A 7,904-nucleotide genomic window follows, 5' to 3' on the forward strand; every position below is an offset into this window, starting at 1 on the left:
GCCAGTGAACTGGCTTCCTCTATTGTTTTATAAACAATAATGAACTGTTCGAATCCCACCGAGTAATTGTCTGTGACTTGTCATTTTCACTGAACTCTGGATTTGACTACACTGTTACAGGCCTGCTAAACGTGTAATGGGTCACCCCGTTATTCTTTACAAAGCTCGATGTAAAATTGTTACATAAACAAATTATGAATTAATTTAATCTTTTGTTTGGTTCCGGCACCAATAAGTTTCGACATCCATCCCTATATTCCGACACACCTATAGTGCATTTCTCCAAATACAAATCCCGGAACCCTTGGATAATTATACCAGGGGATTCGGAACATAGGGATGTCGGAATAGAGCGTGCAGTCACCTTTTATTTCACTGGTTGACGGACACTCTATAGCTCTATTAAAGGTGACTGTACCAGGCGAATCGTATTACTGAACAAAAGAGGGCGCTATTTGTTGGGGCCGAAGCCTTTTGCATCTAAAACCACACAAAGTATGTGCAACAATGATTTTTCTTCTTTCGTTATTCTCTTACAACTTCGTTTACAATTGAGTCAACATTTTCACAGATTTGTTGTAATTATGCATAATGTTTGGATAAACCAAGTGAGAATACGTCTGGTCTTATTATACCTTTATCATGGTGCCGCCATCTTGATTTTCCCCCATTGATATCAATGTAAACCAAATCGAGGCAGGAAGAAAATAATAGTCTGGTTCCTGTTTGCAAAATGATTATGAGCATTCATTATTGTTATTTGATACAAGAGGAACATAACCAAGATGGAGGGAGCATGATAAGGTCTATTACCAAACGTGTCAAGCGCCTTTAACCCGCCAGTTCAAACACTAACAATGTTGCAATCGATTAGAACAATCCCCTCGTTTATAGACCAAGTGACCTTTACTTTCAATAGGTGTGACCTAATGTACAATGATACATTCTTTCGATTTCTGGGAGGCAAGATACTGCACTGGTCGTATGGGGAAATTGATATTGTGTGGCATCACACAAATCCGAGAGTTAAACAAGTAAAAGCTGGACAAGTTTGAGATGTGCCCCCCCCCCCTTTCGTCATATCAAAAGTTGATAAGAATTGGACAGTGCATGCAATCTCTATGTTTTCTTCAATTGAGCTGCATGTTCAAATCATGCCTGCCGGAAGTTTAGGCTTAGTGGCTACTTTGTTAATGTGATGTCACAGGTCACATCGTCTGTATTATAATTATGTATACTAAGTTATTTCTATAATGAACTCCGAATCAGGCGATTAAAGTTTGAATATTTAATTATAGTTCATACCTGGTGCTATAAAGCGTATAGTTGCTGGTATAGATGCCTATACCCTACTGCTAATTTAATGCAAGACCAAGTTTTATCATGTTGACCGACACTGTTAAAACCAAGCCACCATTATGCATTGAAAAGAACTTGGCCAAGACTTTTGTTTTCATTTTGATATGCTCTATATTTGGTAAGACACTGTTCTATAGTTGCAAAAGTCGTGGGTTAGAAGCCCACCCGAGTAGATAAGCCTGTGATTTTGTGTTCACAGAGCGCACTCGGGAAAGTACTCAGTATACAGTGCTAGCACACATCGGTGTTTATGGTTAAAAACCATAACTGATATTAAGCTCTGATGTTTTTTAAATCAAGGACCCATTAAAAAAAAGAAGCTTCTTAGCAGCTCAGCAAATGTCTTGAGCGGGATCAGGTAGCAGAAATGTCTGTGCGTAGTGCAAGCTGGCCCCAAACAAGACTTAAAGCTACTCTTGGTACACCAGGGATAATATTAACGATGAAACTAGCTTTTTATGAGAGCTGAAGGTAGGAATTGATATTCCTCTTAAAGGCAGTGGACACTATTGGTAATTACTCAAAACAATTATTGGCATGAAACCTTACTTGGTGACAAGTAATGGGGAGAGGTTGATGGTATAAAACATTGTGAGAAACGGCTCCCTCTGAAGTGCCATAGTTTTCGAGAAAGAAGTATTTTTCCACGATTTTGATTTCGAGACCTCACGAAATCAACCATCTAAACGCACAGAACTTCGTGTGACAAGGGGTGTTTTTTTCTTTCATTATTATCTCGCAAGTTCGATGACCGATTGACGTCAAGTTTTCACGGGTTTGTTATTTTAGGCTTATGTTGAGATACACCAACTGTGAAGGCTAGTCTTTGACAATTACCAATAGTGTCCACTGACTTTAAAACAGTCTAGTTTGTAGGACAGAGGAAAACATGCACCAGGCAAGTATTTCCAAAGAGATGCAATATGTGGAATAAAGCAGTTGGAATGATTCGTTGCTCCACTTCTTACCGGAGTTTATGGATGAGAACTTTACATTAAAAAAACAGTCTATACCTTCTATGAAAAGAAATACATCTCAATAGCTGAGTAAATAACAACAAAATCAAGCTGACAACAAACAAAACAACAACAAAATCACAATAGGTAACAAATTAATTATTACACAGTCCCTTTATTTAATGCTTCGCCAAGTGAGATTTCTGTTGTCAATATACCTTATGCATATGACGTCATATGAGAAACGAAAGAAAATAACACCATTTAGTAAAAACTGGCAGCACTTGTTTCCAAAGACGAAACATCACTTTGTTAAGTTCAATTAAACCGTCTGCACTTATTAACATAATAGTATAACTCGTTTTCAATGTCCACAGAATTGTCATACTACTCCTTGAGGGTTGCCCTAAATTCAACATTTACCAAATAATTAACAAGTCGACATGTGAACTACATTTTATTTTAAGAAAATGTGCCCTATAAATCGGGAAGAGGAGGTGGTGGTAATTAAAGATATTCCAATATTGCAACTTGGCTAAAGCAACGAATACTGTGTACATTTTTTACTTCCATATAAATTAATGAACTTTTATATTAATGTGTCCATCTTGGTTAAAACAATAATTAGTAACAATGTTTTCCTCCGTCTTCAAACGCTTTGACTGCTGTCAAAATGACGTCGTCCATTACTAGTACAGGGGTCGATTTCACAAAGAGTTGGGACTAGTCCCAAAAGATACGAGTAATTGGTCCTAACTCGAGATAAGACTAGTCCTAACTCTTTGTGAAATCCACCCCAGGGGTCGATTTCACAAAGAGTTAGGACTAGTCCCAAAAGATATACAAATTGCATGGATAGTCCTAAATTAGGACGAGTAATTGGTCCTAACTCGAGTTAAGACCAGTCATAACTCTTTGTGAAATCCACCCCTGGACACTTTGGGTAATATTTCCAAAGACCAATATTCTCACTTGGTGTATCCCAACACATGCATAACATACCACTCTACGAACATTGAAATCAATTTGTCATCTAAGTTGCAAGTGAATATTGACAAATAATAAATTACTTGTACGAATTTGTGGGCTTTTAGATGTTCAATAAAAAGGCCTCAATATTTGTAATATTTTGAGTGAGAAATATAATCCCTTTCTAAAAATCATACGTTACTTCAGAGGGAGCCGTTACTTCAGAGGGAGCCATTTATTTAATGTTTTATACCATCAACAGCTCTCCATTGCTCGTTACCAAGTAAGTGTTTATGCTAGCAAGTATTTTTAGTTTAACAGTACCAATAGTGTTCAGTGTCTTGAACTAGCATATTCAAAAAGTTGAAATTATAAACGACGGTATATACGGAAAAGGGTTAGAGATCGATTTCATAATAAATATCAGAATTGGTAATGTAAAGTTAGTTGCATGTTTTGGAAAAGCACATTGCAGAAAACGATTGGATACACACTAGACGATATGCCAGGGAAATTTAAGCTTGATAAAATATAATTATAAGAGAACAAAAATGCAGTGAGCTCTGAGTGTGACGCAATGTTACAATGAACACAAATACGATAAAGTTATAGATGGTCAGCACATGACGTCATTGACCACCATTTTGATGAAACGTGCAAGCAAGAAATTAGGCTATCATTGGTTAAGGGTTGTGCGCAGTGCGTACAAGGGTGCACTTCTCCATTGTTTATCCTCAAATATAGCGGCCGAAGACGTCATTATTTTGCAATCATTCTATTTTGCTCATTTTCGGTACCCTATGGAGAATAAGGACAAAACAAAAGGTCTTTGTTCTAAAGACAGCTGTGCCCCACAGGGAATTTAGTGTACTAAGTATATGGGAATAATATGTAAAGTGCAGGGACACGTTTTAAGACCCGGTCACACAGGCCCCGATAATAATAATAACGAGAACGAAAACGTTATCAATAGACGCCGTTGATAGGTTGAATAAGCGTGGACGTTTATATTCTGCGTAAGTTCTGCGTGGAGCAGTTCAACCAATAGAATGCGTTCTCTTTGCGCTATCGTTCTTGTTATCGCTGCAGTGGGACCGGGCCTTTAGTGCTATAATAATTTGGAGTAATTACGAGTAGTTTCCAGTGCATTTAACATAATATTACGATAATGTCGTGTATACAGCAGTATAAGGAGTAACCGTGCCATCACCGTGAAATAGTGCCAATAACTTTTGCGTAGGTGCCTACACAACCGTAAAAGTTTGAAAGTTTATTTCAATGCTACTATCAGGATTGATAAAGCTCTGGTAAAAGAAATTTCGTGACCGCCTACATGAAATAGCATACCTTTATGAAAATTTTAGGCTTGATCTGTTAAGAAAAAGAAAAAAGAAACATGCACAGTTTTTAAAACACTACGTCATTTCAGAGGGAGATATTTCACAGAAAAAAGCTCTGATATTTTATTTGATGAGCTTTCAGTGAATTCTTACTACTCCTGTATAATTCTTTTAATACTTTTAAAAATACACTGCTTGGGGTCGAAACGTCAGACAATTAACTGAGCTTGCAGCGCCAACGCAAATTCCGAAGACGTGACAATAAAACTTATAACAATAACTACATTATAATAAATAAAAAAATAACTGGAATATTGGGGCTAGAATGAAATTGTCATAGTCAAATAATTTAAAGTCGTACCGTAAATGGTGCAATGCGATTGTTAAATCCATTGTGACCTACACGTATTTTGTGGCCGGAAGTGCGTCATCATTTCCCCGCTCTTTCTCTCTCTCACTTTCTGAAAAGTATAATGACGTCACCTAATGAATTATTCATTGACCTGAGGTGAACACCTCTTCACACTCGGTTTTACTGTCGGATGGCCTTCGGGAGTTTGTTCCGGTTGACAGGTTCGGAAATACAGCTGGTTTTGTTGACTAGAAAGTGATAGGTCCCTCAGCTTTACTATTGTTAACAAAGCTATAAAGAATTGTTGTGTACGTGTCTATTTACCCTACGTTATATTCCCTTTTTAGTCCTACACTAAAATTCGAACTGACTACTATTAATGCTGGTATTTGTGTTGAGTGCAAAGTGACCCCTGTGTGCTGTGACACCGTGAACTTGGATGCTGATTGATACCATAGATCAACTGAGCACACCCTTCTTCGTGCTTTATACTTTACTACTGGTGAATTGGGCAGAACTTCAGCGGTGAATCGCGTCGTCAGACCCCGTGGTGTTCTTCAAAAGTGTGGAAAGTTCTCATCCACTGACCTTTGGTCTATTATCTATTCGACTGAAATCATAACTTCTTTATGCGGTTATGGGTTTCGTGGACTCAACGATGTTTTTGGCCAGCACTATTGTGTTATTGGTGTTCTTGCAGAAAGGTCAGTCCATAATTTGAATTATTTTGTAGGTATAAAATATTTTGGAAACATTTCTGCATCCTACCATCACTTTTCAATTCGTTATGAAATGGTATCTCATTTCAAAAATGAGGTATTCCTTTTGTAAAAATTAGTGATATTATGGCATGATACGAAAGTTTTTCTGTTATTTTAAACGTTAAAATTAGTTAACTTTATACGGGAGTAAAATAAGCTTTTGATGGTTGGATAACTCTCCAAACATTGTTCACCATATTATTTGTATAAGGTCAAGAGCACTTGAGAGTTGTTGATGATTATAAACTATTGTTAGTGTTGATCCCACACTGTGAAGTCAAGTAGTTTCAGAGAAAGAGGTCAATTTTCACCAACAAAAATTCAACTGGACATGAATGCACACAATTTTGAGCAACAAGGGTGTTTTTGCTTTTCATTGTTTAAGATTAGTCTTGCTACTTTCATGACATTCAAACTTGAGCCAAACTTTTGCCGTTGTTATTTTATGCATTAATGTTGCGACACGTTGATGAGGATTGGTCTTTGACAATAATATTATATCAAAGTATACCCTTTTATTTCTCCCAAATTTTGTTTGCTATTTGGAATTACAAATAACAACTCTACAAGTTATGAAAAAAAGTGCATTACAACACACACAGCCAGGGTTTCAAATGTCACGAACCACATAATTTCAGGGGATATATTGATGTAAATTTTTATACCCCACTGCTAAAATATTTTTCCAACCATTACCGATTCAAAGGCTATCGATCATGTGCCCTTTAAAGGCAGTGGACACTATTGTTAATTACTCAAAATATATTTATTTGCATAAAACCTTACATGGTATAACACGAATGGGGAGAGGTTGATATAAAACATTGTGAGCAATGGCTCCCTCTGAAGTGAAGTAGCTTTCGAGGGAGAAGTAATTTTCAAAGAATTCGATTTCGAGACCTCAAAATTAGAATTAATTTGAGTTCTCGAAATCAAGCATGAAAGCACACAACTTCGTGTGACAAGGGTGTTTTTTCTTTGATTTTTTTTATTATCTCGCAACTTCGACAACCAATTGAATTCAAATTTTCACAGGTTTGTTACTTTATGCACATGTTGAGATACACCAAGTGAGAAGACTGGTCTTTGACAATTACCAATAGTGTCCACTGTCTTTAAGCCATTGCAGTTAGACTATAGACATGTCCTGAGGAGGTCACACTATTTGCTTACACACTGGCCCTGACGGAAACCTTATAAAAACGGAAACATTCTTTCAAGGTTAAACCGCACAAAGGATTATACAGCCGCCCCATGGTCACTAGATTATGAGCATTCGCATTGAATACAGGTCGCCGTAGTGCCAACATTGTAACTGGGTAATTAAACATTTTCAAAGCGAAAAACTCTTAAATTAATGCACAACTGTTCATGCTAGTTTTTCTATATCCGAACCAAGTGACTTTATAGCTACATATAAAAAACTATGGGGTTTAATAAAATGAAATTGAAGCCATTGGCGTTGTTAATAGCTTAATTTTTACAACTCTCAGGTGTTAAAACAACACCAATGCAATTGGTTTTGCAGTGTGTGTTATCATCTATGTTGGTGTCTGTATTTGTCTCTGCAAAGCCACAATTATCAATGCATTACTCGCCCAAAAGGTAATACTTTATACATCCTTAAGTTGCGTGTGTAGGCCTACAGACGTAGATTTTCTGAGACCTTCTAGCTTGTCTACAGCCTTCCCCCATTCCCATTGCCCTGTGTGCATTTGTTTCAGCTCAAGAGATCAACTTCAACGCAATAAAAACTTGGTAAAAAGTGCTGCCTCTTTTAATAGTAGGCCTACAGTATAACAATTAATTTTTGAGAATTATTACACGCGGATGTGGTCATTGGTTATGCTATAAAAAAAATATAAAAAAACAGCTTTTAAGGGGCCTATAGATCCCCAAATGGATCCTACCTTTAACAAGTTTCCCATTTTTGATCATTTTATTGCAGTAATTTCTTTGACTAAAATATTATGATTCGCATAAACATCATATAATGAGTATATTCTACCTACTCCGGGGTATGACCTTCGCGGTGCAGATGTGGGTCGGATGGTTTGACCGATAAACGGGGAGTGGGCATCCGGACCCGGAAAAATTTGACCGTCCATGATCCAATGTCACTAGTGGAAGATCAAGTTGCTGATTGCCATACATACACTCATTGCTC

Source organism: Asterias rubens, chromosome 17 (assembly GCF_902459465.1).
Source record: "Asterias rubens chromosome 17, eAstRub1.3, whole genome shotgun sequence".
NCBI lineage: Eukaryota > Metazoa > Echinodermata > Asteroidea > Forcipulatida > Asteriidae > Asterias > Asterias rubens.